The following is a 5,187-nucleotide window of genomic DNA, read 5'->3' on the forward strand; positions in this document are numbered from 1 at the left end:
GCACAATTATTTTGCTAACTTACAAAACAAAACTGTGTAAACTGATCTTGGCATATTGGTGTTAAAAATATTAATGATATAAACCCAACACAATGCAATAAGTTTCCTACTGGTCCAATTCCAGGAGTGAAATAATTGAATCATTTGCAACTGCTACATGTGGTTATAATAATCTGTTGAATGCAGGTTCAAATCCCACTATGATAGTTTGCAACAAGACTTGAAAAACATCAAGTTCATTAATATGACTCAAGTGTAACTGAATACAACTTTTCTTTCTCCACTGCTACAATTTATCATTGACTGGAAAACACTGCTCTCTACTTACAGTGGAATTTTGAGAGGTATCTATGTCATCATAGCTGTGAATCATTAATTTGTTATGGCATACTTGCATTCAATGAGGCGTATCTGTTTCACTGTGTAAACGATCCAATGATGGCCAATGTTTTAATAACGTTGCCTATTGATACATTTTCAGAAAGATAAACCTATCTGGATTGTGATCTTTCGCAGAAAACAAAAAAGTCAATTGTCCAAATGCCACCCATCTGTCACACTTCAATTACTAGGTTAGCTAATGGTTTTGCTGACTGTAAAATTCATTGACCTAAATGTCCAGATGCTGCCAGACCTTATTATTTCCAGTATTTTCCATGTTTATCTCAGATTTCCAAAAAATACAGCACATTACTTTTGTAGTTTTGTTTTCCACTTTTTTTCCTCAATTCTTTTTCTGAGCCTCATCTCCTTGACATTTCTTTACCTTTTGTGTATGTGAAAGAATATCCTGAAGTGGCTTCCTTTGCCATGCAATGTGGGAAACAATGGCTATTCATCTCAAATTGTCAATATTCACAGCATACTGGACGCCTCCAAATTCTGCTTCATTGAACTCTATTGAACTCTGAAATCCCTTGGCACAAAACAGCCCACTGAATCTCATAGTTGCAGTTGTCAGGTATTTACAAATCATAACTGTCTTCTTGTGCTTCATGTTCAGAAGGGATATGGTATCTATCCAATTATCTACATTCCCTAAGATCATTAAAACAAGGGTTATGGTTGGTGCCACATAAATTTTCATTTGTCGCAAGTAGGTTTCGCTCAGTTGGCTGGATAGTTGGTCTGTGATGCAGAGCAAGGCCATCAGCGTGGGCTCAATTTCCGTGCCGACTAAGGTTATTCACGAAGGCCCACCTTCTCAACCTTGCCCCTTGCCTGAGGTTAAATCACCATCAGTTAGCTCTCCCCCTCAAAAGTTAAAGCAGCCTATGGTCATCTGGTTCTATGGTAACTTTATTGTGCCTTATTCTTCCACTATGACTTTCCATCTTCCTGCTAGGGTTTTGGTGCCAAACTCAGGCACTGACTTTGTTGTCTGGCAGCATATCTGCTTTCCATTCAGTGCTGTCACTGATGGAAAGCCTCAGAGAAAATACTGAACATCGAACCTCTGTAAAATATTTTATGTTGCTGTCTTGACTTGTCACAGAGCTTAGCTTTCCTTGAATTACACATCAGCTCATGCTATATGCTGATTGTTGTACTTGTTTGTTGGATCTCAGTCACCCTTTCATTAATTTATGGTTGATTCACTTATTGGAACTACTTTATGATTGGATTATTTGAAATGTGTGGATAATTACCCACCTTAAAACATTTTAAATTTTCCTGAATAGGATGTGCCAAATAGATGGTTACACAATAAATGTAATACAACCTGAAATTCTATGAACAAAAAACAGTTTGAAAGAACAATCAGAGTTGGATATTCTATTTCACCTGCACACCTGACAGTTGCAGTGTTACAATAAACTTCCACAAGGCTGTTTAGTGATGCCATCTCCCAAAATGTAGTTGCACTGTCTGTGAAGTCAAAGCCAGCGACGTCACAGACAGGTGCCTGCATCAAGGGTGGCAAATAAGAAAAAGTCCTTTCTTTCAGGAATATGTGCCAGTGTCTATTGAAACATATGAAAGAAGCTCTTTGATGTGAGAGATGCATAGAATATTTTGAAAGATAAAATATTAAGTGTGCTAATAACAGTATGGATGTCAAAATGTCAGAAGTGTTTTTTGTCCATAAGACCAAAAGACATAGGAGCAAAATTAGGCCACTCGGCCCATTGAGTCTGCTCCACCATTCAATCATGACTAATATTTTTCTAATCCCCATTCTCCTGCCTTCTCCCTGTAATCAGTGATCCCCTTATTAATCAAAAAACTATCTATCTCTGTTTTAAACACAGGAATTGTTTAAAGCCATTGCACTGCTGAGGAATATTACCAATGTTAAACCCAGAAGAATAAACCATTGTTAAACCCAGTGCATTGCTGAGTAATATATAACAGTACAACCCCTGCCAGAGGTGACGTGCGTGTTGGAAGGAGTTGGGTGAGAGACGATCTGTGGAGGCCCACAGATCATGGGAACGCGCTGTGGCTCTGGGTGCCGCAGGGCAGGGGAGCGCGCGGCGCGGGCTCTGGGTGCCGCAGGGCAGGGGAGCGCGCGGCGCGGTCTCTGGGTGCCGCGGGCTCTGGGTTTTCGGGTTCAGGTTGTGCAGGCCAGCAGTTGACGGTCAGCTCCGCCGCCTGATGTGCAGCAGGTGGCCGCGCGCGCACTTCAGTTCCCAGAACCGCGCGCAGCAATAACATCATCGACCGGAGTAACCGCGCATGCGCTGATGGGCACAGCTGCGCGTGTGCAAAGCTTCCTGGGTAGTGGCTGCTGAAGGCTGGCATTGGAGTGATCGAACAATTCAATTAGCCCTCCTACAAAATTCCACTTGTGCAAAAACAGGTATAGGTTCTGACAGTAATATCCAACACATTCAGAGTAGACTGCACACAGTTCTCATTCCTGCCACATCCATAGGTAGAATATACAGATTTTTTTATAATTAAGACATTGATAATTGCGGTTTTATCAAACACTGGGCGGGATTCTCCGACCCTCCACGCCGAAATCGTGCCCAGCGTGGGGCGGAGAATAGACGTTCATGCCGGAAATCCGTCACTTCCGCAGACCCGCCAGTCCCACACATGCGGTCAACACGCCGCCTGTCGGAACAGGCCCGTGCGGCGATTCTCCTTGGTCGACGGACCAAACTCCTGCCAGCATGGTTTACATGTGTAACCACTCGGCGGGAGCTGGGACCCGCGGTGGTGGTCCTGGTGGGGGGGGGGGGGGAGGCGGGGGGGGGGGGGGGGGGGCGGGGGGTGTCTGACTCCGGCGGGGGGGGGCCTCAGCGGTGGCCAGGCCCGTGATCAGAGGCCACCGATTGGCGGGCCATCGCAATCTGGGAGGGACCTACCTTTCTCCACTCGGGCCCGCTGTGTGGCTCTGCCATGTCGGCAGCGCCCGCGCCAAGGTGGGCCGCCGCACACATGGGTGGACCCGCGTGCGGCCGCCGTGTGCATAGGCGGCCGCGCGGTCTGGCTAGCAGGGCTCTGCCGGCAGCCAGAGTTGTGGGGCGCACGCCGGGGCTCTGCTAGCCCCCTGGAAAACAGAGAATTACCCTGGACCGTGGAGGGAAAAGTCCAGAGTGATTCTCGCCGGTTTTCCGGCGGACGTGGGGATTTAGTCCCCAGAAGAGAGAATCCCACCCACTAACTTTTTCGTCAACAGTTGTGGCTAAAAGACTTCATTGCTTGTGTCAAAAGAGAAATCAATAAATCGTAGAACCTGTCTGTGCCTCAATTGAAACATTGCAATCTTGATGTTGTGAATAATTTTAAATAACATCTGTCTTTTCTCATTTTGGAATGTGTAGGATGAAAATTCTCAACATAATGTTTACCAATTATGCAGAGAGGAATCGTGCATACAATCTCCTCCAAAGCAAGTGTGACTAACATTTGTGATGAAAAGTACTGATGTCAGTGAAACCTTTCCTTTTTTAACCTTTCAGCAGTAGTGATGTATTTTAACAACCAAACTCCAATCACATGCACAATGAAAAAGTTCAATAGCTCAGAAGAATAAAATAAGCTCTAGTGACGTGAAGAACGATTGAATGTTTCAATATTAAAAATAAATAAATACCCATACCTGTACAGCATAGCAACAGTATTCTGCTTCTTCTGTGAAACTTTGCACAATGAAAAAGTTCAATAGCTCAGAAGAATAAAATAAGCTCTAGTGACGTGAAGAACGATTGAATGTTTCAATATTAAAAATAAATAAATACCCATACCTGTACAGCATAGCAACAGTATTCTGCTTCTTCTGTGAAACTTTGCCAGGTGAGCCAGTCAATGAATCAGAACACATTACTCCAAATAAAGAAATGCAACATCCACTAAAGAGGGAAAATCAAAATGAAAGTTAACAGAACTAGTAAATAGTAATTTAAGTCAAAGAGATAGTCTAATCAATGTTAAGACAATTTTTTAGGATTAAATTTGTCATTGTAATACATGCCCACAAATCTTAAACCTCAGAATAGCTGTTTTAGAATTTAGTTCTGAAAATGATGTATAATGTGTTGTTTGAAAATAATATGTTCCTTCTCTGTGCCAGTCACTATTCTCCAGCTGAAGGAACAGAAAGGTGAATTGTGTCTGGTAATCTGGAGCTTTGTATGATCGCTTAGGGAAAATATGTTAAGGCAGTAAGCTATGGAGTTGCCTTTTCCCCTTATGATTTTCTCTTTCCCTGCATCCATCCAAGGAAGCACCTCACCTTTGACAACAGATCACTCTGGAAAAGGATCTACTGTAGATTTCTTACATTGTTATTGCAATAAACCATCAAATATTATGGAACATCTGTACAGACGTAAATAAAGTAAAGACACAACATCTATGTGAATGGGAATCACTTCTATTTTGAATACTAATCGAAGGTAGTAATTTGCATAAATTGCAACTTCTTACAATGCCTCTACTACTAATAATAATCTTTATTATTGTCGAAAATAGACTTACATTAACACTGCAATAAAGTTACTGTGAAAAGCTCCTAGTCGCCACACTCTGGTGCCTATTCGGGTGCACAGGGAGAATTCAGAATGTCCAATTCACCTAACAAGCACATCTTTCGGGACTTGTGGGAGGAAACTGGAGCACTTCCGGAGGAAACCCACGTGAACACAGGGAGAAAGTGCGGACTCCATACAGACAGTGACCCAAGCGGGAATCGAACCCGGGACCCTGGCGCTGTGCAGCGACAGTGCTAACCAC

General features: G+C 43.2%; 1 long non-coding RNA gene across 1 annotated transcript; it reads left to right on the plus strand.

The window, feature by feature from the left end:
- The first annotated feature begins 2,681 nt into the window (after positions 1–2,681).
- LOC119975482 lies at positions 2,682–4,066 on the plus strand. The gene is made up of 2 exons (XR_005462772.1): positions 2,682–2,803; positions 3,777–4,066. It is a non-coding gene; the product is annotated as an uncharacterized LOC119975482 (long non-coding RNA).
- Positions 4,067–5,187: the final 1,121 nt, after the last annotated feature.

Source organism: Scyliorhinus canicula, chromosome 13, assembly GCF_902713615.1.
Source record: "Scyliorhinus canicula chromosome 13, sScyCan1.1, whole genome shotgun sequence".
In the NCBI taxonomy this organism is placed as follows: domain Eukaryota; kingdom Metazoa; phylum Chordata; class Chondrichthyes; order Carcharhiniformes; family Scyliorhinidae; genus Scyliorhinus; species Scyliorhinus canicula.